We start from the raw sequence: 27305 nt of genomic DNA on the forward strand, positions 1-27305 counted from the left end.
CCACGATGCTCGGAGGTGACAATTTCAGGCGTTACCTCCTGTCACCCGTAGAGGCGCTATTTTAGGAAATGGTTGTATGAGAGCATGTACAACATAGTTTGTAGTACGAGGTTGGAGGACTAGTTGGAAATATTACTTTGCATCGGCCCATCTCAAGAGAAAGTTACTCATGTTTTAGCCAATTTTCACAACCGTTGCTACATAACTGCTCAAGTGAACATTAGGTCGACTTATATTTGTCTTGTTACATTACTGTTGCGTACCCATGCAGTGATAAATCGCCCACTTGGTCTGCACCCTTAACAAAAGGCCTGCACATGTGATTGTGATATAATTGGCATAAAACGCAAGACACCAGTTGCAGTGAGAAGAACCCGAAAACACCAAGGCTGTAGATTTGAAATGGACTGAAATAAGACGACACGTGTTCGATATGCAACCGGAAAAATATGCATGATTCAAATGAAACAAAACGTGATTTATTCTATCGTTTAAGCCGTCAACATTGTAAAGACTCAAAGTTCCACATTGTTGTTTTTTTTTTTGTGTAAATCTGGAACGAGCAGGCGACGTGATGTAGGTCATGATCAGGACTTTACCGCACGCATGAGCACAGAGCCTCCGTGTGCACATGTCATTAACACACACACACACACACACACACACACACACACACACACACACACCCTTTCTATGATTTTCAACAGACCCCGTGCATCCTGTAGAGAATGCAGAGGAAGTGATTGAATAATTCAGCATATTTCCTGAACAGTAATGGCCTGCTGCTGCTGCTGCTGCTGCTGCTGCTGCTGCTGCTGCTGCTGCTGCTGGTGGAGGAGGTGGAGGAGGTGGTGGAGGTGGTGAGCTGGTATTCAGCAATGGGGTTAAGTGCTGCGTGTACTCAGCCAGCCATGCAACCAACCAACCGGCCATTCATCCAGCCGTCCATCCATCCGGCCTGGGGTTTGGCCTCAGCTTCTTCTTCTTTTTGCAGCCACACAAAGCATTAAAAAAAAAAAAAAAAAAAAAAAAGGGAAAATGACAGGGGAAACAGACCTTTTGAAACTCTTAAAGGTTAGTCTTAATACATTTAATAAATGGTAAATGGACTGTATTTATACAGCGCCTTGCCAGTCGTATGGACCACTCAAAGCACTTTACAGCAAAGTCCCATTCACCCGTCACATTCACACACTGCGTCGGAAGAGCCGCCAGAGGCAATTTCGGACACATCGGCATGTGGACTGGCAGAAGCCGAGATCGAGGGCTGGCGGACGAGCCGCAGCCGCCCAGCTCATTGCAACATATTTCGACAAGACGTCTCTAATTGAAGTGGCGCAGAGGACATGACCTGAACAATCTGATTTTCCACTCGTTCACAATTGTGAACGAGGCCTGATAGTTTCTCCGGGGGGGTGACTGTTTCATGTTGATACACAAATATATCAGACATGAATATATAAATCCCGGAGAACAGTATTTGCATGAGAACATGAAAGAAGAATCCGATTTCAAAAATGTATAAATATGACTAACAATAAGTCATAAGCTTCACACCTCATATGGTTTGGCTGAAATGTCATGAAACTACCTCACGCTTAATCATCATGCTACAATATCAGTGGCTCATTTATCCTAACCATGTACAACACGGTCATTGTGACCCAACTCCCCCTCCTCGTATTTTTGATAACGAAGCCGTATCGGTCTCCCAGGAGAATCTTTGCTGTCGCTCAGCGCTTCCCTCAAAGAGCAGCGCTTTTTCCCATTCAAATCCAACTACGCAGCTAAAATTGGTTAACGTATCCATCAATACAACTGAACTTGTTTTTAACGCCACAGAGAAAGCGTTGGGTGACGACCTTCGAGAGGAAAAATGCCTCGACACAACATGCCTGATGTCGGCGCAGTATTTTTGGGACGGGACGGGAAAGTCCACGGCCCTGGGCGTATTATATTTAGCCGTTTTGGTGCAGGAAGTAGGATGAGAAAGCCGGGGCGGCAGTTGTTAAGATATTAGCGAGCCTTGTGAGACGAACCCGGGGTTCCTACTTTCCCACAGTCTGAGCTGGAAAAACGCTGGACGCGGGCCCTGACAGCTGGCCCCCGCTAAGGACCATGGGTAACAGACTGCCCCACTGCCTCCGCAGGAAGGAGAGGTCAAAGTGCAAACACACACACACACACACACACACACACACAAACACACACATGCCACTGGGTCGACTCACACACACAGGCTTGCCTGGAAATGACTTTTTTTTCATGTCTAGATTTATTCTATTATTTAGGGAGATGAACTTTTCTGTGACATCGTTCAGCTGAAGAGCCACGGATTTCCCTCAGGAGTTGGTGGACAAACACAAGAACAGAGACAAATGGAGAGGGAATGTTCTTCTTGCATGTATCAGCCAACCAGAACAATAATTAGTAACACTAATCGCTGGCAGGTATGTTCTGCCAACGTGTTCACCATATCAACTTTATAAGATGAAGATATACTGATGTTTCTGCACACTGCCCCCCAGTGGCCAAGGAAAATAAAGCACGTTTTTAAAATGTGTTTTATTATATTGTCAATACATGGCCTAGAAAATGATGCCATATCCTATTACCTCACTTCAAACAATGCACCAGTTTCATTAAATGAGCAAAACTATATTCATCCACTGTGTAGTTTCTATTGACAGAGGAAAACAAACTTCTTTCTCCAACGTTCCCCCTTTCTTCCCTATTATGTCTTTCCTTCGCTCCCATTGCGGTTCTGACTCCTCTCCTCTGTCTGACTCCACCTGTGCATCCTCTTTCTATCACCTCGTCTGCGTCCTTGTCTTATACCACTGTCTCTCCATTATCAAAATTGTTTGGAGTCGAACCAGATTTTCTCCTCCGTCCTTAAAACCGACAAAGTTATTCAGTCCATTTTTTAAGCCTGTTCATTTGCCCCAGTGCTTTGCATCTGATCAGATCTTTCTCTGGGATGGTTCAATTTCATGGGAAAACTGTCAAGTGTATCTGCTACTGTGGCTGGAAGAAGAGGAAAGGTCAAGTTTTAGTGACGTTGTAGCGCCCTCTTGTGGTCCTACTGATGTATGGGCGCTACAGGAAAGAAAACATGCAGATGACATGTTGTGGTTTTTTTGAGGGATATGTATTTAATCAATAATTTAGATGTAATGACTGAATTAGCGTCACAGAATTACTGACAATACCAATTATTTACACGTGAAAAACATTCTCGGGTGCGTTCAAGACAACCAACCGCCGCCGAATATTATAATCACAACAATCGCGAAACATTCCCGTAAGAAATGTGTACAATAAGACGAGGCTGAGGTTTTAGTTTTTTTTCTCATAAGAAGAGAATATTTATAATAAATAAATGTGCACACAATATCTCATTTTCAAATCATGGAAACATTGCAGGCATCGTCACACTGCACTGAGGTTCCTGCTGCGGTGTTAAAGGCCTATGACTTATGGCTTTACACAAATTACTATATTTCAATACCAGAAGCCCCCTGTCAACATGGATATCAGTCTAGTACATATTCTATCCTTAGTAAGAATAAATCGCTGTGATGGGAGCCAGATACTAACACCATAAAGCGTATTACAACAACAACAACAACCAAAGAGCAACACACAACCTAGCAGAACCACAACTGTAGGCCGCAGTGTACAAAACCACATCACATCTAAAACTAATGGTATTTCCAATTTTTCCTTAAACAGTTCCCCCCAAAATAAATTACTTCAAATCGTCATACATTTTCTAGATAAGGGGAAAAGCTGCAGAATTAGTTCTGTCGTCAACTAATCGATTATTTGTTCGATTGTTGCACAAGGAGCCAAGACAAACGCTAATAATAATAATATTATTATCTTTCCCGTAGCGCCCATACATCATTATATAACGTATAACCAAATATACGACAACTAAACAAAGTGCAAGTTGTAGCAGCAGCAGCTGCCTAACAAATATGTAGTGAGGTGTGTGTGTAACACGCATGCGTCCTACCTGTGGTTCACCGCGTGTGCTGCACAACAGCACGTGCAGCTCAGACAAGCGTCCGTCAAAGGTGATCAACAGACTAAAATCTTGATTTTGATTTCCCGCGGAAGCCGTGAGCGCTGGTGAATAATCCAGATCTGAGGTTTAATCAGGAATAATCCAACAGCGAAGTGTCCACGGTGTTTTGTTTTTTTCGTCAATCGGTTCTTTAGTCAGTGTGTGTGATCCGTTTGGGAAGAAGTGATGATTGGCCCCGCCCACCTGCACACCTGAGCACACCTGGCCAATCAACGTGCAGAATGTGAGGCTGGGGGTCGTTCTTTGGTTCAACCACGTGACCACACATTTACCTTCTGTAAATGTTTTCTTGACCTACAGTTGAAAATAAATATTACTAAATAACGAATATGCTTTCAATGGGGATGCGTAAAGGCATTAATTAAAAAAAGAATACATTTATATATTTATATAGTAATGGGAGGATGTCACAGCGATAGATGATTGTCTGTACATGCGTGTTATGGAATAGAATGTTGATTGATCACATGTGGGGTGAACTATCCACATATTTATGGCCATATAGTGTATGATTTCCTTTCTTTCCTTTCCATGCTCCGGGCCCCTTTTGCAGGTCCCCGCTCCAAAATGACATGCACGGAATAAAAAAAATAGTATATCTCTGAATTTACAAGGTTTATATGAATAATCCTGGTATCTATATAAATGTAACACTTGTGAGATTTCAGCAGAAGTGAATAATCAAGTATAGATGTTATTGGGTCACAGTAAATGAAGACGGAACATAAATGAAAGATTTCATGTCCGCCTGAAATCTTTTTTTTGAGTGAATATCTCCTATGTTATAGTGAAGATGAAGCCCATTCCTCTTGAAATCAATAGAACAACATCTGAACATAATCTCTGCCAAATTTCATGCTGATAACGTGAATCAGAGCCAAGTTATAGGCTTTAGTAGGGACATGGTCAGACGGACTCTGTTCCATGTGAGGCTTCTCACTGATTACATTTAACAGAACTGTTTTAATGAAGACGGGTGAGCATCTGTCGCTCCATAAACGATCTTTGCAGTGCGACGTAATGTCGTCAGACCTTCGAACAGACTCAACGTACAGTACATAGGCCCGTATCTCAGGAGAGCAATGGTCAATCCGGGTGATTGACACGTCTATAGAACCGTCAGCGCCTCCCACGGACACCATTCGCTATCTGTGAGGGGGCGAACCCACTGTGAGGCCTTTTTTCCCCACCGCCATTTGACATGCGACTTCCGCATGTGTGGTCGAAGTAGGACGGACCAGGCGGATTAATATCTTGAAGTGACAAGCGGTCTTTGTGCTACGTTAACTAAAGCGGATTCATGGATCAACACATAACATTTCCTGCAAATACTTCGACGGTAAGACATAAATTTATGTATGTCGCTGTGTTGATATGAACCTTGGCCAGTGGCTGGTTCGCTGAATGTTTGTCTGAGAGTTATAGAGGAAGGAGAGCGTTGGAATCTGCGGAGGCTGAGGCGTTAGCATGATATGTAGCTTGTGTTGTTAGCATGAGATGTAGCATGTGTTGTTAGCATGAGATGTAGCATGTGTTGTTAGCATGAGATGTAGCTTGTGTTGTTAGCGTGCGATGTAGCTTGTGTTGTTAGCATGAGATGTAGCCTGTGTTGTTATCATGAGGTGTAGCTTGTGTTGTTAGCAGGAGATGTAGCTTGTGTTGTTAGCATGAGATGTAGCTTGTGTTGTTAGCATGAGATGTAGCTTGTGTTGTTATCATGATATGTAGCTTGTGTTGTTAGCATGAGATGTAGCTTGTGTTGTTAGCATGAGATGTAGCTTGTGTTGTTATCATGAGATGTAGCTTGTGTTGTTAGCATGAGGTGTAGCTTGTGTTGTTAGCATGAGATGTAGCTTGTGTTGTTAGCATGTTGGTAGCAGCTATCAAGTCTGACTTCGGTGATATATTGTCATGTAAAGTTGTCGCGTTCATGCGTATGTTGACTCAGTTGCTCGCGGGTTTAACTGTGTTTCGTGTCGGTGAAGAGGGTTGACATCACTGGCGTGTAGCCGAGCGTCTCCCCGTTATGTGCAGATGCCGCGTGGCTTCATAGCTTCATGTTTAGCATGTAGCATAATGCAATTCCAAATATAGTTTTTGTGACTTTTTGATACGAAAAATTTATTTTTGTTCTTCTTCAGCTGTACTTTTTCTTCTACCAATGTTTTTTCTTAAACCTGTATTTTATTTTTATTTTTATATTTTTTTTTACTCTGTAGCACTTTGAGATTGCTTTTAACAATGAAACGTGCTCTATAAGATGTATTATTATTATTATTATTATTATTGTTATATAGTCTAAGGATTGGAGGATTGAAGCTCTTTTATTTTATCCCACAAACGAGAATAGTTAAAGGTTAAAACATCTGCGCTGCTGGTCCCAGGTCGTCTGTAAAAAACAAATGAGCAGCAAAAGAGCAGGGAGCACAAAAGTTTTCTGTTTTTTTCCCCTGCCTCCGTTCACCACCGAGCTGCCCATATCAATAATATATAGATGCTCCACTTTCTACAATACAGGCCCCACATTTCAGGGGGAGAGGAGGAGGAAGAGGAGGGTGACAACTGAGGGCGAGGAAGAGGATGTAGGAACCAGAAAGACACGAGTTAAGGAGGAGAAAGATGAATCAGAGGAGGGAGGGAAGACATAGAGAAGTAGAGGAAAAGCAAGTAAAGGAAAAGGTAACAGGTGAGGAAACAAGAGAGGGGTTTATTGTAGAAGACGAACACAGGTGGACCTATCAGGGTGAAGGAGAAGGCACAGGATTAAAAAAAAAAGAAGCAAGAGAAGAGGTGAGGATGAGAAAAAAATGGAAAAAGACATACATTTACTTCTTTAGCTTGTATGGCTTAGTGGGTTACACCGCTGACTTGGGTACAGATGGTCCAGGTTTGATTCCAGGTCGTCCCAGTGTCCCTTTATGCCACCCGCCTCGTGATGTAATATTACAGTACTGCAGAATAGTTTTCATGTATACTTTACTTTACTGACGTAGATTTATATCCGGGTAATTTTTCCTTTTGCTGTAAAATATCAGCTAATATCTGTACTTTTAACTTGACTATACTTTTTTTTTTTTTTTTTTTTTTTACAATTCATCGGATTTTTTATGGAGCAGACTTTTAAAGTAATCAATAACAAGAGGGGAATCGGTCCAACTCAAAGCAGACAGGTAACAAATTAGTCTCGTGTAGCATCACTTAACTTGAGCTAACCTATTGTTCAATTGCATCACCAACAGGTCAACACAGATCAAGCTACAACTGGTGTAGTAGGCACAGTTCATGAGGAAGTAGTCCGTTGCATTAAAGGAATAGGTTTACAAAGCAACTACTTTTACGTTGAGTAGAACTCTGATACTTTTACTCAAGTACAAAAGTTAATGTGGTACTTTTTTTTGGTGCATTTTTGTCCATTTATTTGTACTTTTACTCGAGTAAAATGTTTGAGTTCTGCGTGTGAGTGGAATATCATAACGGCTGCAGTGCTTTCTTCTGGCCACTCGGTGTCAGTATTGGAGCACTGTAGCGGACCACTCGGTGGCGAACTCACCCGTGTGCTCCCCCTGGTGCCGAGAGGAGTCAAGGCCCCTGAAAACAAGGAGCCTGAGCCACAACCTGCTGCAAGCCTTCGCTCTCCAGGGAGCTGCACCTTGAACAAGCTCTTTCTGGCAGCAATTTTTTTAAAGATGAATCCACCGGAGCAGAGTGCGGGCCCGTCTCTTCTCCAAGTCCTGTACATGGAGTCGGTGCACATGCTGTTTTTTTTTTTTGAAAGCAATCGCCTTGTCTCACTCTGTTAAACACACCTGGGAGCCGCTCTGTGGCCTTTCCAGCTGCGACTTCAGTTCCAGCCGGTCCCTCCGAAGAGGAAGAAGTGTTTCATGGAGATGGATCCAGCCGCTGGTTCTCTCCTGCTGAGAGTTATAATCATCAATTTATGATGCCTGATACAATCCAGGAGTTATTTTGGGATCAAGTGTTGTGATTCACTTTGTTTTTTGGCCCCATTTCCCCTCAGCCTGTCTCCACCGCTTCTATACCCTCTTTCTTTTTTTTTATGATTTCATACGATTCCCTGAAAGCTTCTTTACAGAAAACAGACATGGCCGTGTTGCGTTCAGGTGTGAGCTATATGTGGAGCCAGAGAGCCCCGCCACATCTGTGGGTGCATAAAAAACATCTTTGTCTCATCTGGGTTTTTTTCAATCTCTGCTTCTACTTTTGCATTTAAAGGTGTAAAACAACAGAAAGGCCTCATGTCAAAATAACACAGCCCACAGGTCACAGGTCACAGTGTCACAGTGTCACCTGTCACCATTGGACACGACAGGCAACTGCAATGAAGTAACTTGAATCTCAGATTTTTTGACTGCTGTTGCCAAGGTGAAGAATAAAATGTCAATCTTATCTTTATACACTTTCCTGTAACAGTAATAGTTCTGTGTCACACTCTTCTCCGTAACTGATATTTAATGTATAGTGGGTGTTGCCCCAATTTTGTAATTTGGAAGATTTGATGGACAGGAGCAACAAGAGGCATTTCACATGTCAAAGAATCACTGATCGACAAGTGAGGTAGTGGACTTGTCCTTTATTTCAAGCCTAATGATCGGAATCTGTTTTTTAGGAAAATAAATCAGTGGCATGTTTTCAGCTGCAGTCGAGTGTGTCGTGTATACTGTCGGATTCCGTGGATTCAGGCGGCCTGGACCTGTTGAGCAGAACAAAGAGTTCATATAAGGGTCCGTGAAAAGTGTATTTATAAGCCATGTGATGACTGTTACTGAGATCTCCCCCCCTCTCCCTTATCTATCTCTCTCTCTCTCACACACACACACACACACACACACACACACACACACACACACACACACACACACACACACACACACATACACACACATACACAACAGACATAAACCACGTGTGTGTTGCAGCAGCAGAGACTCGAGCTGATCAATAAGTGGCACTGAGGGAGGTTGTTTGTCACTCACCCAGCGTCTGACATCTGCAGAGGAGAAGGTCTGAGTCTGTGATACCCTGTCTGTCTGACTGACTGTCTGACTGACTGACTGACTGACTGTCTGTCTGTCTGACTGACTGTCTGACTCACTGTGTGACTGTCTGTCTGACTGACTGAGTGTCTGTCTGACTGACTGACTGACTGACTGTCTGTCTGTCTGTCTGTCTGTCTGTCTGTCTGTCTGTCTGTCTGACTCACTGTCTGACTGACTGACTGACTGTCTGTCTGTCTGACTCACTGTCTGACTGTCTGACTGACTGACTGACTGACTGACTGACTGTCTGACTCACTGTCTGACTGACTGACTGACTGTCTGTCTGTCTGACTCACTGTCTGACTGTCTGACTGACTGACTGACTGTCTGTCTGTCTGACTCACTGTCTGTCTGACTGACTGACTGACTGACTGACTGACTGACTGACTGTCTGTCTGACTGACTGACTGTCTGACTCACTGTGTGACTGTCTGTCTGACTGACTGAGTGTCTGTCTGACTGACACACTGACTGACTGACTGACTGACTGACTGTCTGTCTGTCTGTCTGACTCACTGACTGACTGTCTGTCTGTCTGTCTGTCTGACTCACTGACTGACTGTCTGTCTGTTTGTCTGTCTGTCTCACTGACTGTCTGACTGTCTGTCTGTCTGTCTGTCTGACTGACTGTCTGTCTGACTCACTGACTGACTGTCTGTCTGTTTGTCTGTCTGTCTCACTGACTGTCTGTCTGTCTGTCTGTCTGTCTGTCTGACTGACTGACTGACTGACTGACTGTCTGACTGTCTGTCTGTCTGTCTGTCTGTCTGTCTGACTTTCTGGTTGGGCTGCAGGTTTGAACTAGGGCTGCAACTAGCGATTATTTTCATAATCACTGTAATCTGTTGATTATTTTCTCGATTAATCGACTAGTTGTTTGGTCGATAAAATGGTGAAAAATGTTGATCGTGTTTCCCAAAACTCCACGATGATGTTTTTGTTTTGTCTCCGCACCAAAGATATTCAGTTTACTGTCACAGAGGAGCAAAGAAACCAGGAAATATTCACATTTAAAAAGCTGAAATCAGAGAATTAAGACTTTCTTTTTCATAAAAACTACTTGAACTACTTGATACACTGTTGCAGCTCTAGTTTGAACCCAGAACCTTCAAGCTGCGAGGAGACGCTGATCACCGTTGCACCACCGTGACGCCCTGTTAAGTAATCCGCCAATTAAAAAATAATAATAATTAAAGCTGCAGTCAGAAGTTTTAAAATCTGAATTTAAAGACCGCAGAGATCAGCGAGCGGCTTAAAGCTCACTCGTGGAGCACGGCTCAATTTATTTTTTATCTTTTTATTGGAGTTATGCATCTTATGCTATTTCCCCTTACATGAGCATTTTCCTGTGCGAATCTACATGGGAATCAATAATGTGAACACGTGACGACTAAAGACGGAAAGACGAGTGCAGCTTTGCAAAAAAAAAAGCATAACGGTGGCGTTCAAAATAGGAGACAGGACCCATAACCTTCTCCGTATGAACATGCACATGCTGTTCACTGTCAGCTCGACAGTAAAAACACCAGCACGGCCTCACAACAGCGTCTGATGAAGTCGGGGTGGCAGGGCAGGGAAAAAATAGATGTTATATCCGTACACTGAGGAGAGAAAGTGGGTCAGAGTACAGGCACGTAGGAGCGTTAACATGCTGTGCAATCATGCTTACGTTGAGGGAAGCACAGGGGCGCATGGCACATGTTTGTGCATGTGGTGTGACGAGGGCGGCAGAAGAAAAAGGTTCAGCCGCCGTTGCGCACGCTCGCATCTGCAAAACACTTCCTGAGCTGTTGATTTGACAAATTCAGGAACAGAAACGGTCTGTAAGGAAAGTGAGAGGCCATGTTGTCGGGCCACAACACGATCAGAGATCGCACCGTGATTGGTTGTGCAGAAGATTCGCATTTCGTGTTTAGTCTGACAGTGGCAGGTATTAAAATATTGCGGAAAAGAAAAAGAAGGGAGGTACCTATGTTGACCGTATAAAGATTAAGTGAGGATTTGTATTTGAAGCCAATACAATCTTCATTTTGATAGGCAACGACAACAAAACCCTAAATCCAACCCGATTGAATTTAAGCATTAAAATGAGTATACGATCATAGAAAATGCATGGAATTTTACGTCGATTGTCCAACATCTTTGGAGTTCCAGGAGTTCCACTTGACATGCGTGTTGTCTGTAACACGTTACAGACAACACGCATGTAAAGTGGGGGGACGGACGAACAGGACAACGAGAAGCCAGAGTTACCGGCAGCACAAACGGGCAACAAACTGTTAATCCAAGTGATATGTTTAACATTCAGGTATTTTTTCCTCTGAAAATCTTTGAGGGCTGAAAACTATGAGTTCGGTATTTGCGACAGTGTGGACCACGGCTGAGTCTGTAACCGTTACATCAGCGCTGCAAGACTTTCGATAAGCTGCTCAGAGATGTAGATTTCTGAGAAGCGTCTCATCACCTGGGACGGTCAGAACTGGACTAAACTTGCCTCAGGCTCCAGATAAGTTACGTTTCCTGGCAGAGGAAAGAGACTGGAAATGAAAATGATCTTTATGATGACACAGGACCTGTTTCCTGGTTGTGAGCTTCTGCAGAGAAGCAACAATGTCTTCTTACACCAGCTAAAAACAAAAGATGCAACTTGTCAGTGGGAAGGATCTGAAGTTGTTCAAAGCTCTGACTGAGTAATGTAATGGATTACTTTTGCTGGTGAGTAATATAATAATTAAAGGTCCCCTCCAGTCACGTTTTAAATTGAAGACAAATTATCTGCTATGCCTAATAATTTGTTTAACATTGTTTACCCCCAAAAAAGTGTTAAAAAACCCTTGGGGAAACCATCCACTCTCTCTGTCCCTCATTGAGGAATTCTGAGACTATGAATATTCATGATATGAAAATAACACAGACTAACCCCGCCCACCACAGCTGCTCACGCTACGTTGACCGGTGCGCAACAAGATGGCGAGCGGCAACATCGGGCGAGATTCAGCCACAAAACTGCTAATGCTAATGCTAACTGTCTGCTGTCATCCCTGCTGACCTCTCGTGGATGCTAATGCTAATGCTAATTGTCTGCTGGGACACCTGCCATCCTCTCGTGCATGCTAATGCTAATGCTAACTGTCTGCTGACACCAGCCGTCCTCTTGTGGATGCTTATGCTAACGCTAACTGTCTGCTGACACCTGCCGTGCTCTCGTGGATGCTAAACTTAACGCTAACTGTCTTCTGACACACCTGCCGTCCTCTCGTGGATGCTAATACTAATGCTAACTGTCTGCTGACACACCTGCCCTCCTCTCATGATTCGCTGCCTCTGCTGCACTGGAAGCTTACGGTTTCTTTGCCTCACATTTGCATATTCGACAGCGATTGTTTGTTTTCTGTATTTGTGACATACCAAATCTAGCTTTGCCCCAGGATTCGTTTGAATTTCAAATTGCAGAGAAGTGACACAGAAATCTCCTCCTCCAGGAGAGGAATGTGAAAACACCTCTATAGTGACAACATGTGCTCAGATTCTAGAAGAAAACACTTTTTTGAGTGGAGGGGGACTTTAACTAACTTGCCCAACATGATCACAACTGCAGTTCGGGCTAAATTCAAGTGCGAAAAAAGAACTCCTGACTCTCCGCTGCTGCTCGCAAGACCAAGAAAATGATCGGTCCCTGATTCTTGCACGACCTCCCTGCGAGCTTGACGAGATGAAAGTTTGACCACAGACAATCAAGTAAACACACGAGCCTCGTTAAAGTGACGGTGTGTTAACTACGCACAATTATGTCTGTCAGAAAAGGGCCTCACCTCTCTTTAGGATCCCACCTTGACACGCTCCGCCTGAGGCTGTCAGGCAGTATCGACTGTTACGATATCACATTAACGCTGAATTCAAACAAGAAAAACTTAACAGCTACAGGTACTTTTTCTAAGGCCGTATGCTTCTTCCACACGAAACCTTGGGCACAATTATTTAGAACGAATAAAAGAGGAAAAAGGCGGCGCGTGAGCAGGAGGAGGGATGGAGTATAATGTTTCTGTACAGTCGGGGGATCTGCTGTTTTATTGAGAGGAAAAATACCATAAGCCACAGAGACAGAGGGCGTGATGGGGGAGAAAAGAGTGAGTTTGTGTGATAAAGAGGTGTCGAAAATCTAATATCAGAAAGATTTATTTATTTTGCAACTGGGAGAGGGAGAGAAGAAATTGTTTGGGGAGTTTTAAGCATCGAGGTACCGCGCTGAGAGATTTCAAGGCCAGAGAATTTTTTCCAGGAGACAAAAGCACGAAATAAGAAGGAAAAAAAAGAGAAGCTCTTTTTATGTATTTTTTTCATTATCAATGCTCAAAAACAAATTATTTTTTTCAACAGAGTAAGAGGGGGCGGGGGGGGCAGAGAGGAGGGTAGTTGATTTTTCTCTTTTCTCCTTATTTTTCAACAGATGTAAAAATGATTGAAATCCCAGCAGGCCTCATTACCGGCGGGCCTCCAGAGAGCCGGCGAAGGGGCTTAAGGTCTTCAAGTAACGATTGAAACATGATTTGTATTAAAGCCAACGATCTTCCTCGCCAGAGCATCAAATTAGCGAGCAGCTCTGGTGAAGAAAGGAAGAGACATCACCAAAGTGTAATTGTCTCTGACGCCCGGAGCCGCGGATCACGTTACGAGCGGAGACACGAGTAAAAGCGCTCGAGGAAGGTTTTAACTCCTCGACAGCGCCGTTGTAGTTTTTTTTACGTCTGACACCGCTGTAATATTCAATTAAAGTCCTCTGCCAAGGACAAAACTTCAGACCGTCCAGTGTAAAGACACAGGCCCCACTGCTAATCTCCGGCTCCAGAGCAGAACCATCATATTTCAGTGATAATGATTTCAAAAAAAAATTATTTTATTTTTATTTCCTGCATCTGTCAAAGTTGAAGACGTCCATGAAAGCCGATGAAAGAGGGTTTATCGTCTGTGGATCGGCAGAGCGAACGTGCCGGAAGTCTTTTGATGCCCGGGATCGCGGTCCCCAGAGGCGAGCGAACGCATCACTGCGCCGTCTGGCGTTTGAATAATCAAGGCTTTATGTTTCCTGTTTGTTAATGGTGAGGGTTTAACCTTACAAATCCCAGCCCTTGGCTTCACAGAACATTATTTCCCAGAGCCTCTCGTCCGTGAGCCACGGCCCCCTTCTAAAACTGAGAGACACGGATGATGGGCTCTGGAAAACACTCCGCCGCTACTTCAGGGTCATCGCTCATGTCAAAACAGACGATCAATGACGGAATCATAACTAGAGGACTAGAGGAGGGTAGTTGATTTTACTGTTTAGGAGCTCACAACCCTTGGATAGCACCACTCCCCTCACTGTAATTAAAGCTTGTGTTAACTTACAAAGCCTTGGTTGGAAACAATCATTAAGAACCATCCATGTATCCATTATCTATACGGCTTTATCCTTTAAGGGTTGCGGGGGGACTTTGGGGTTCACTCACTCATACCATCAATTTAGAGTCTCCAATCAACCTAACCCCAATCTGCATGTCTTTGGACTGCGGGAGGAACCCGGAGAGAACCCACGCAGACACGGGGGAGAACATGCAACTCCACCCAGAAAGGCCCTGGTTGGTTTGAACCAAGATTCGAACCAAGAACCTTCTTGCTGTGAGGTGACAGCGCTCAGTAAAAAAAACATTAAAAGTATGTAGTAAGCAGTAAAATTTGTAGGGTTGAGAAGTACCCAATCTCTGTAGTTTTCAAACTACACCGCCAGGTAACTGGTAAACTATTTGACCAACTACTGTACTCACTGGGTTAATCTAACACTGCAAGACCTGTTGAATATCCTATCCAAATGTTGGCTCATATCGATTCTAATGTTGGGTTCATTCTACCGTGTAAATAGGGTTATTGTAGTTTTCATGTTTTGTTTTCAGTAAGTACAGTAAAATGAATATATCAAATAAATCATATTGAAAATCATCATTCGCAGACGTTACAGCTGTTGGGGGGGGGGGTCATTGGGTGTTTAGCGTCTTGCCCAAGGACACTTGGATGTGTTACAAAATACATGCAGGATTTAACAATGCAAATCACACAATGCAACAAACCACGCGCACTTTTTAACAATGTTGGAAACTATTTTTATTTTTTCAAAAAGCCTTCAAATTCTGCTTTTTTTCTCTTCTAGCCGCTGAAAAGAGCACAGAGTCGACGCAGCGGCCGGGTGAATTTGATTCACACAGGAGTCTTCTCCTGTGTCCGTCAGAGAAATGTTACGGGCAATATCTTGTCTGCACCATTACATGTAAACAGTGGTGTAGATACAAGGCTGAATGTTGTTTTGTTCAATGTGTGTGTTGATGATGAAACAGCCGAATGGTCTGGCTGTCTTGTTGGAAACTCTGTTTTTTTTTCTTTCATTATTGGCTGCGTTGTATGTTTAGGTTCGTTCTTCCAGTTCCCCTGAGGGTAAAAGGATGAAATGAAAAAGAGGGTGGGGGAGGAAGATGAGGATGAAGAGGGGGCCTTAATTGATTTAATAACCTTGAGGTCGAGGCTATTGAGCGGAGACAACGGTAGTCAAACCCTCGCCGAGGCCCCGCTGAGAGCGAACCTGTGTGTGTGTTTACGCTCCTCACATCCTCGGGCCTCTTTTCTATCACATGAAATCATCCTCTGTTTGAATCCCCCCACCCCCACCCCCACCCCCGTCCCTCCCTCCTTCTGTCTCCTTTTCAATCATCATCAACCAAACCTTCAGCTCTGATATCCCTCATCTCAAAGTCTGCCGCATCTCGGTCGTCGGCAGGAAACCTAACGGGTTGTTAAATTGCCATCAAATGTGAAAATGACTTGGAAATTAGAGGAAGTAGCGAGGTGTTTAGTTTCTGTAGTGTCGGAAAACCACAAAGTAATTTGCATTGTTGTTTCCTTTTTTTGTCTTCTGCTGCTTATCGCACATTTGAATACTTTTCTTTCTTTCCTCCCCCTGTGACTTTTCTTGTCTTTCACCACCCTGCTTGTGCCTCTTCTTCTTTTCTCTCTTTGTCTCTGTAGTTCTGTCTTTTACTCTCCCTTTCCTGAGTTTGACGCTGAGGCCGGCCAATGAGTCCAGAGAGGATAGAAGAGAGGAAAAGGAAGAAAGAAACTGACTATACTCTCATGTCACTCACTCGTCTCCTCCTCACGTCTCCCTTCTCTCCCTGTTTGTCTGTGTGAATGAAAAGCTTTGAAGGGGAGAAAAGGCGTCGGTATCGATTGGCCCTCTGAAACATGCAGCCCGGGCAGCGAGACCCCCGCCCGCATTGTGAACGCACCTCCCACCTCTATCGCACCGGCAGATCGATATCTCCCAGCTCAGAGTTGGCCAGGAGTGAATCTGGTAGTGGAGCGCTTGAGGAGGAAGACAAGGAAAGAGGAGGAGGAGGGGAGGGTGAGGAAGGTTTCCACCAGCTCTGCTGAGGAAGGAATAGTGATGAGTGGAATGACTGAGAGTGTCTGACAGGCTGATATATATATATATATATAAAAAAATCCGACATGATTAAAAAAACAGCTGGAAAGTTTTGGACTCTTGGGGGAAACGGTTGGATCATTGAAATCACTTGTCAAGAATATAGATTTTTCATTCAATTAATTAAAGGAGACGTATTCTGCTCATATTCAGGTTTATAGTTTTAATTTGGGTCTTTACTTGATAGTTGGGTAGTTTCCTCGGACCGTCACATTCCTGCAGCTCCTCGTTCCAGCCTCTTTCTGAAACACTTACATGAAGGTGAAAAAAAACGGTCTAACACGCTAGAGGAAAGGGGAACATTAAATTGTCTCCTTTAAATAATGAAAATCAATGAATATCAAATAAAATGAATAGCGGTTCATCATCCATAAAAACACACAGACGATAGAAAGTTTTCAGTTGTTAAACGGAGAATGAGGCAGCAGCTTTCAGACATTTATAAAACACCGTGTTGACGACCAGACCCCATAAATGGAATAGCTCTGTTTTCCCAGTCCCAGACTAAAGATAAAGCCGGAACAGCATTTTCAAATGAATACGCTATGAAGAGGTAGAAGAAGACAAAAGAGAGGGAACTGTTGGCTTAGATTGCTCGGAACAATAGGAGGGGGAAAAAAAAGTGTCTGCACATTTTTCCAGACAGGAAAACTTTTTCAAGCTGACAAATACTGATTGGACTGTTGTCGACCAAAAGAAAAGACGGGACTTTTATGTTTCGTGTCGATCTGGAAGAATATGATCTTATAATCAAGGCTGCTGAAGCATAACCAAATATTCAATAAAGTAAAGCAGCCATGAAATGTTTTGTTGTGGGCCTTGTTGCCCTTATAATCAGTTTAATAAACTTTTTTTCATAATTTAAAGGCAGTCCGTCGGGTTTCCTTCATACCTAGTGCTTCTCACCCAAAATACATTCTGTGTAACATTAAGGGCCCGTTACAAATGCGTTGAATGTGACTATTGTCCCATATTTAGTTGGAAAACAAATACGTTATCTGGGAACATTTTACTGATGGGTTCAGTATCCGCATATTTCTGATTAGCTTAAAAGGAAACATTATCCAGTCATAATTATGTTCCCTTCAAAAGGCATTTGTTGTTAATTGAATATAAATGTAATTTCTATAAGCGTTGTTGGAAACCTGTATTTGCATCCATATTTACTTACATCACATCCATTTTGCGAACTTTCTTGGTGTGTTGCTGCCACCGACTGTCAGTGATTGTGTATTACACCGCGCGGGTGCTCGTTTTCATGCAGCTACATCATCGAGAATGAGCGTAGAACACACACAGAACTTGTTTGTGAAATGTAAACGTTGCTCTATTGTGATGCCAGTGTTCAAAAAAAACAACACCAGGTATAACATTAAGAAATATTTGATAAGAAATACGTTCTCATACCCACGCGTTTAGAAGTTGGCGTGTGTCTTTAGAAGCCTCAGAAGCTGCACAAAGAACCACAAACTGCGTTAAAAATGAATAAACGTGGTGGTGTTGCGTGGACAAGGGTGACCTAACACAAAAGCAAAACTTTCCAAGTAGGTTCAAATCGATAGAAAAGGAGAACTGACGGGAAAGAAAGCTTGAATTTCAAATGTTGACTCATGCCACTTTGCTCATATTTACAGTGAACTACACTCGATGTCCTGTAATTGTTTTGGGTGTATTTATTACATAGACATCTAGAATAATAGTTAACATATAATATATATATATATATAAAACTTTGTGCATGGACTGCAAACACGGCGCAGTCAGTGTTTCAAAGAAAACTCCTTTCATCGTTGCTCTTGCGAGAGGAAAAAAAAAAAGCCTCATTATCATTTAACAAGTGCAACATCTTGGAATCAACGTGTTACATGTGAATGTGAGTCGGCGAGAGAGAGAGAGAGAGAGAGACGGCAGCCGTGCGCCGAGGCAGAAAAAGCCGAGTGAGTCTGACCCCGCAGGTCGGTGGATTATGACTTTATCCAGTGCTAATGAGAGCGGCTCAGCCCTGGATCTCCTCTCCAAATCAATAAAGAGAGCTAATAAGTGTCGGACCGTTACCGGCTTACCCAGAGATCACAGCAGGCGGAGGGGGCGGGGGGGTTGCTTTCAGGACAAGAGGCCCAAGCTGGTGAACATTAGCTGGGATAAGAGAGAGGGGGACCCCCTGTGAGGGGCGAATCAAATATTTGGTAGTGAGAGGGTTTTGCTTTTAACGCCTAATGGCACACCAAAAATGTATTAAATGCAGAATGTATATACATTAATTTATATTTAAACATGCAATACTTGTGTATCATGACAATGAACACGTCATATCCATTATACATGCTAAGCGCTTTGTTGTTTAAAGTGACTTACTGAGGTTTTGCAGTTAATTCATTCGGCTCATTGTTAATCTTTATTTTTCTTTTCCGTGACAATTTTCTTTTTTCTCTAAGTCAGATTTCTTTTTAAAAGACGATTGGTTTGGATAGATATATTTTGTGTCTATGCAACCCCCGACCATTTATTGAAACAAACGATAACGGAGGGTGTATAACGTGTACAGTACAGATCATGGTGACAGTTAAAACAGAGCGAGAGGGTTGGAAGAAAAAAAACAAACAATTTTTCTAAGCAAACATTTCCTACGTCTTTGTTGTCCATTGCAGATAGATGTCAGTAGCCCCCCCACCCCCCCCCCCCCCCCCCCCCCCCCCCCCCCCCGGCAAAAAAAGAAGAAAAAAAAAGGCTCCCGCCCCAGGGGAGGTGGGAGTGAGGGTTTGTGTGTGTTGATGGTGCCTTGATCAAGCCCTAATCCCAGGGAGTAACACCCCCCATCCGTCCAACACACACAGACACCCCACTTTCGGCCTGATCTATGCAAACACCATCTCTGCATGGTAAACAGCCTCCTCCCCTTCTCATGACAGAGAGAAATGAGACGGCAGGGAGCGATGACACACACACACACACACACACACACACACAGAGTGGGTAATATGGACGAGAGCAAATGAGGGAACGGAGCAGAGCAAGAGGAAAAATGTCATCAGTTATCTGATCCTCTTTAATCCGTTAATAACGATGCTCATCTGGTCCAAGATGTCATTATTCAAAGTAGCTTAAACGGCTGGAATTGGGTATAAAAATGTTATTAAGATTTCCCATTATCTGTATGTATAGACACATTCTTGGTCATGTTCATATGTTCAACATTCCATTATTACTGACATGCTTTGCTTCATGGAAGATGATGTAAGTGCACAGGTCAGGGTCACTGGACATGTATAGCCTTTTCTTGCAGAGCCGACTACTTTCTGCACTCGATGTCTACGTAAGGAAGGAAAAAACAGTTATGGCGCCTCATGAGTTATTTGCGTTACCCCATGGAGTGCTATATAAATTGAAGCATTTCCTTGTCTGTGTCGATTTCTATTCGAGGAAGTGCCTCGACTGAGAATCACCGTCTCTCGCGTCCCAATTCAACCTTCCTCTCGGAGAAGAACCCTCTTCCTCATCATGAAGAATTAACCCTGACCATGAAAAACATGGCTGATCAGACCTTTATGTTATTATAATGTTCCCTCTCCTTAGAGAACCGCCAGGAAGCACGCGTTTTGTCATGTTAACGACGTTTCACCATTGTCAGACTGTATACTCTATCTAATCCAATTAATAATGAAGAGATGAGAATAGTTATTGGGAGACAATGGTCATTGATGTAATCAAGGCACAGTGATGACCAGTTGATGTCTTAGATGCAGAATATAGTGCTGACATCTGTGTATAAAGCCATCGCAAACTATTTGTGTGGTGTATCTGTGTTTGGATGCCCTTATTTTAAGAGACAGATGAAGACAGCGATCTGATTCCACTGCTGAAAGGGGCTTGAGATGGAGAGGTGGAGGGAGAAATGATTGAGACAGAAATGGAGAACAAGGACTCAGAGCGACAGAGGAGGAGAGAGGACAAGGATAGAGAGGCAGAATAAGTGACGAGAAAGGAATACGGATGAAGTGACCGGGGGAGAGTTTAAGAGGACGAAAGAGGAAAAGTAAATAAGAAAAAACGGAGAATAAGTGGGGAGCAAAGGAGTGCAAGAAGTAGAGAGGGATATAAACCGTGGGATGGAAACGGAGAAAATGGGGAGAAAGAGAGGGGGCCAGCGAGCCAGCCAGGCGCAGGGTTAAAATTCTTTCAGATCAGGTACACATAATAGGCCTCGTTAATATTCATAGTTTCCTCAGGTACAGCGAAGGTTAAATTTTTACTTACTTTTCAACTCTCATTACTAATACATGACGGCAATAAGAATATTCAAAGCGGACGGGTGACCGGAGGTTGATGAGAGCCGTACCTTTCCCTCTGACATTTAAACACATTACCATTTCTGGGTTCCCTTCCTCTCAATCGCGCCCGCCAGAATAAATTGCCAGCTAATCACGACTCGCCCTGCGCGCCCGGCCTGAATGATGATATCCCCCCATCCTCCATTAGGACCCAACTCTCATTTTGTGGGATAATAAGAACAAGTCGGAGTGTGCAAGTGATCTATCTATCTATCTGTTTATCTATCTATCTGTTTATCTGTCTATCTGTTTAGTGAGCTATGTAGCTATATATCTGTTTAGCGTGCTAGTTGGCTTATTGGCAAGCAGTTATTCAGATAAAAATATCTAGCTAGCTTGCTAATGAGCTATGTTGTTATCTATGTGTTTAGCATGCTGGTTGGCTAATTAGCAATCAGTTATTCAGATAAAATATCTAACTAGCTAGCTAATGAGCTATGTAGTTATCTATCTATTTAGCTTGCTAGTTGGCTAATTAGCAAGCAGTTATTCAGATCAAAATATCTAGCTAGCTAGCTAGCTAGCTAATGAGCTATGTAGTAAGCTATCTGTTTAGCGTGCTAGTTGGCTAATTAGCAAGCAGTTATTCAGATAAAAATATCTAGCTAGCTAACGAGCTATGTAGTTATCTATCTGTTAAAGAGCTATTTACTTAGAGTTGGCTAATTAGCTAGCAGTTATTCAGATAAAAATCCATCTATCTATCAATTTAGCGAAGTAGCTATGCAGTTGGCGATCTGTTTACAGGTTAACTAGTTAGCTAGCTACTATTCAGAGACAGTAAGATCAAAATCACAGAATTAGTTTAAATGAAAACCCTTTCTTGCAGAGTCTTTTGGTTAATTTCTTTTTTAATATTCCGGATTAGCTACTTCACAAATTCTGTGTTGACTAGCTAAAGCATTCAATAACTTTGGCTAACAAAGTTATAATCCTTTAATTCTGTTGATCTCTGCCTAGCTTGTTATTTTTTTCAACTGAGAGATAAAACAGAAGATTTTTATTGCTACAGCGTCATATCATTACTCGATTTACTGTAGACGTGGTGTAGCGCAGTTGACTTTTAGCATTCGTTTTACACAAACCAGGATCTTTATGACACAGTTACTGTAGAATCAGTCAAAAATAAGAACAACTTCAGGAAAAACAAAGCAGAAAAAAAGGGTTTCCCTCCAAAGAACAAACGATTTTTGATATTCTCAAATTGTAAATGCAATTCCTAACGCCAGGGAAAAAAAGGCTCTTGATGAAAATGGTCCCACTTTAAAAAAAAACTAAAAAAACAAGAGTTATTGATGTTAAAATACTGCACATATACAGTAAAGGGAACTTAGGAAAATATGAGCTTCAAAAAGCTCAATAAATGACCAAAAGTATTCACTGGGTATTCAGTATTAGGTCCGAGTGAATCCGTCAGGGTGTGTTTGCGTATGTTTGACTGCGGGAGAGACAGTTCCCTTCCCAGGTGGTGAGGTGACACGCCGAGGCTTTAGGTGAACAAACGGGGACAAAGCTCTTTCCATCAGGGCCGATCAGCATCAGAGCCTCCCCGACATGACATGGAAGTGTCTGTCGCCCCGAGGCAGTCGGCATGGCGACAGGAGGGATGACAGGAGAGGGGATAAGACGAGAGGAGAGGGCGCAGGTGACTGGCAGCGGGGAAACCACACACCTGCACAGACCGCCAGGCAGACATGTTTCTTTTTTTATTATTGCTATGTGCTTTTGAAACTCATTGTGTATTCCCAAAATCTGATCTTTTTTTCATACAATCACATTTGAACCTATTTGTTTCGTGAGTAAGTAGAAATCTAAAAAACATACACTGATTTAAACACACACAGCAGAAAAAAATACCCTAAAGGCGTTAAGGCCTGAAAATAACTGGGTTCTGATTCATTGTAGGCTTTCCAAGGCCATCGAGCCAATGTACAGTTTTGTATGATGCAACACGCAAACACTCTCTATCATCTTTGAGTTCAACAAAGGTGCAGACCTCACAGCAGAAAAGGCTGAGAGACGTGTGAGCTCTTCAGGCTCTCAAAGATCAGAAACCCTTAAGTTTTTTCTTTTGCATAGCCCATGTTCACTCTCTGTTTTTTTTCTTTAATTTTTTCATGCAAGACCAAGGCTCTAACAATTTACTTTGACCTGATGGAAGTGAAACAGTGATGATGTCACCTTGTCCTTCTGGACCAGGTGGCAACGCACCGTGACGTCACCCGTTGGTTTGTGAGCTGCCGTTTTGAAGCCTCGAGTTTCGCATTTTGACGAGCGCCATCTTTGGGTTTTTTTGCAACTAGATGTAGAATTGGGGGCGTGGTCTGACTGAGAGCTCGTCCCCTGCGCGCCCACCTACACATGCAACCGTGCACCGATTGGACAGGACCAGCTGTCAATCAAGCTGTATCCACGCTCCAATGTATACGGTGCTTTATTGTATGTTTCTCCGAAGTTCCTGAAGCCAGGATACGATGTTTACATTTGCTGAAGCATGACCAGGATACTGGAAAAACTGAACGTAACAGGGATGTGCTGGTACATGCACCGTTTCCGATTTGATTGGCATAATTAGAAGTCGATGACATGCGGAGGCAAAACCTGGAATGTAGAAAAAACTTCTTTAGGCTCACGATGAGGGGAGCAATCTTTGAGTCCAGCGTCCGTGGTCAGCCATTCCAGCACCTTGTTCCCGGGGATTCTGGCGACTGTTTGTTGACTATTTCTTGTGTCTGTATGTTACTGGTGTGTTTGGTGTTTGAAACATGCATCAACACGTGCCGTGATGTGTCTTTGACTTTTGTTTTACCTATAATACTAGACTGACGGCTGAGTTTGAAAGTGAAGAGCAGAAGCCTCCCAGTAGAAAGCACTTTCATGAAATGAAAAGAAGTCTCTTGGATTAGTAAATGAGGCCGCAGCCTCCCATGTCCAAACTTTCCATCCATCCGTCCGTGTCCGCCTCCTCCTCCTGTTTTCTCCGCCTCTCGCCCGAATCCCCCGCGCGCCTGTTTGTCACTTAAAGCGGAGCTCACAGACTGACAGGCCGATATCTGAGTCTCTAAAACGAAACTACCAGCAAATTAATTTTTCATCCTTTCTTATCAGTGACTGATGGGCCGCCGGGTCCCTCCCTAAAACTCTCCGTGTGTCCCCGCGGGCAACTCCTGCAGCCCGGGAACCCAAGGTTTTCATCCTAAACGCTGGTAAATGGCCTCGCCGCACAAATAATGCATAAACAGCTGTTTTGCCCAAGTAAGTTATCCTCTTAAAAGATTCAGAACCCTCTCTCTCTCTCTCTCTGCCGTCCCACAGTCTCCTGCTTCCTCTCTCTGCCTATCTCCCTCACTCAGCTAATTCATCAATTTCTTATGATAGCAACAGTTCTGCTTGGCGCGGGTGTCTAAGTACCAATTAGGGGGGGGGGCGGGTTCCCCTCGGCCCGTTCTGCCACACCTCTCCTCCTCCTCTTACAACACTTCCCTTCCTCTCTTGTCTCTCCCTCCTCCTCCTCCTCTGTACTTTTCCTCGCCTCTTTTCCTTCTTCCTGTTAATTCCCCAGCGGCGACCCGTCCGTCCCCTTCTCCATCCACTCCGCGAGTTCGTCCTTCACGTCCATCAAATCTTTTCCCCCTTCGCCTCAGAAGTCCAAATTGAAAAAGACTTTCTCCAGTCTTTATTAACTTTTCAGTACTCCTTAATTATTTATCCCAGATAATCACGGATCAAAAAAGGCGGAAAACATACATCAATCAGGATAAATTTCCAGTGGGCGGCCATCAAACTCATTGGCTTTTTAAAAAAGTTTGGAATATTCTTTTTGAAGCGTGATGCATTTACCACCTCACTTGTAGTATACAGGTGATTTGGGAAGCTGGTCAGCTGGAACTGAAGTCAGACTGGAACGTGTGGTTGTCGTCGGGTTTACGCGGATGTAGCAGATGTCTTCCATCTGAGCTTTTCTTCTCAGAAGGAAAAGTGTGTCTCTGTGTATATGAGTGAAAAGTGAAGGAGTTTGTTTTGGGGGAGGATGAAGATTATTTATTTTTTCCTCCCCCCTCTCGACAGTAGTTCTGGCATTATAATTAGGTAGGAGAGGAGGGGCTGGGCTGGGCCACCATCTTGGTTTCTGAAGTCCTGCCACTTGGCCCCCGGAGTCGTCTTCATGCTCCGGCTCCTCCAGAGGAAGCGGAGACTGTTGTGTCTCGTGTGTCTCTCGAGCCTTTTCAGATGTGACTGCCAAACGTCACACAGATGGCACTTGTGCCAACCAGTACACACACACACACACACACACACACATACACACACACACACACACACAGACATATAACAAGACGTGTGTGTGTGTGTGTGTGTGTGTGTGTGTGTGTGTGTGTGTGTGTTTGTGTGAGACAGAGAGGTTAACAAGCCTCTTCGTAAAGAACTGTAGTAAACTGCAGAACTGTGTTCTATTATAGCTGTGAGAAAAACATAACAAATAATCAAAATTCCAGCTCCAGATCAATAGTATTTTGCAGGAACTGTGAATATTTCTCTTTGTAGTACAAATGCATCATGAGCCCAAGACCATCCTGGGTCTCAAGCAACTCGAGTCATGAGTCTAAGGGCCCAACATCAGCTGCAAAGGAGGGTTTATGAACAATATAAATTTCATCACAGTTAAGAACACACTTTAATTTAGTTGTTAGCAAATAGAATGGCATTTTAAGTGTTAATGTAGAGTATCTGTCAATAATTATTACTTAAATTACTAGTATAACTGTGTTTCACTGTATTCATACCCACGTTCATATTCTTTATGTCCACCAGTATTCACTTACGAGAAACAACAACAGGAGTTAATGTTGCTGATGAATTGTATTAATCATAATTATTACATATTACTTTATTCAAATTAGAGATGCAACAGTTAATCAATTAGTAATCCACTACTAAATTACTATTTTGATAATCGATAAATCAGTTCAAGTATGTGAACTTATGATTTCTGCTTCTTAAATATTAATATTTTCTGGTTTCCTTGCTCCTCTGTGACAGTAAACTGAATATATTTGGTGTGTGGAGAAAATAAAACATCATATCGTTTGGGAAACACGATCGACCTTTTTCAGATTTTTGAAAATTATCTTTGCAAATTAAACAACAATGAAAATAATCATTAGTTGCAGCCTTAGTTTAAATTGACAAATGCTGAATAGGTTCAAATCAAGAGGGTCTCAATGGATGTAAATTTTACTTTACATTTTACTCCATGATAGATTAGATAGATTATTAGAACACAGTGTACTGTTGTACTATAAACACATTTTCTGTTTTCTGTTTTCTTCAGTGTAATCCAGAAAAACAACTTTAAACTTGTGTGTCCTCCTGCGACCTCGCAGACTCGGTTTCTTCTTCAATATTTCATGTCATCAGTGTAACCCTACACTTTGAGTTTAGAAAAAGTAACACAACTCAATGTTTCCTCCAATAATGTTCCATCCTCCGCCCCCGCCTCCACGCTCAAGTCTGGCAAGACCAACAATTTCTTCCTCTTTTTTATAATTATGCCAAATATATATATTTTTTAACAAATGCTATGATCCAAGTTTGTCACTGTGCAGTTTCATGTGTTTGTTTTTTTTCTTCAAAAAAGGCCTGTTTTCCTTTTTCCGCCGTCTCTTCTAGGCGACGTTCTATTTTTCTCCAGCTGACACCGACTTAAGAGAGATCTCTTCTCCAATTGAGTCGCGCCTGTTTTCCTCCACGTGGAGCCTGTAAGTCAGAGCCCAGGGAAAAGCCATCCCACAGTATAAAAAACCATCTTTGAAACTGTCCCCAGATTCTGGGAGCCCCTTTCAAGTGCGCCATTCCAGATTCATTTACTTCCCGTTTCATGTGAGAAATTTGGTTTCATCATGGCAATTAGCAGTTTCTTGTCCCGGCCAATTATTCCATTAAATTAACGACTCTTGCGAGATAATAAGGGCTGTAATTGATTTTATCTGGGTAGCCCGGCTTCCCCTTTCTGCAGCTCTAGTGTGCCGTTACACCTCATTTAAAGGGCTTTTCTACCATCTTGCCCTCATTAGCAGTTCAGTGAGGAGTGTGTGTGTGTGTGTGTGTGTGCCTGACAAGTGCTTCATCTCATTACCCACACACACACACGGCAAATCAACATCCAAGCTGTGTAAAGTAATTTGTCAAACACTGCTTTTAATGGGAGACACGGAGGGATCTGTGTCACAATTGCCCGTTTGTTCCTTCCTTTGTTGTTTTCCTCCGTTTCCTTCTTCGTGCCCATGCTCCAACAGCACCAGTAACGTCGTACCACCACC

The 27305-nt window shown here is 43.0% G+C and overlaps 1 long non-coding RNA gene across 1 annotated transcript; it reads left to right on the plus strand.

Annotated features, from left to right (window-relative positions):
- Positions 1-5113: 5113 nt before the first annotated feature.
- LOC124849763 lies at positions 5114-15378 on the plus strand. The gene is made up of 3 exons (XR_007030299.1): positions 5114-5432; positions 6611-6779; positions 15332-15378. It is a non-coding gene; the product is annotated as an uncharacterized LOC124849763 (long non-coding RNA).
- Positions 15379-27305: the final 11927 nt, after the last annotated feature.

The sequence above is a fragment of the Scophthalmus maximus genome, chromosome 2 (genome assembly GCF_022379125.1).
Source record: "Scophthalmus maximus strain ysfricsl-2021 chromosome 2, ASM2237912v1, whole genome shotgun sequence".
NCBI classification, from domain to species: Eukaryota; Metazoa; Chordata; class Actinopteri; order Pleuronectiformes; family Scophthalmidae; genus Scophthalmus; species Scophthalmus maximus.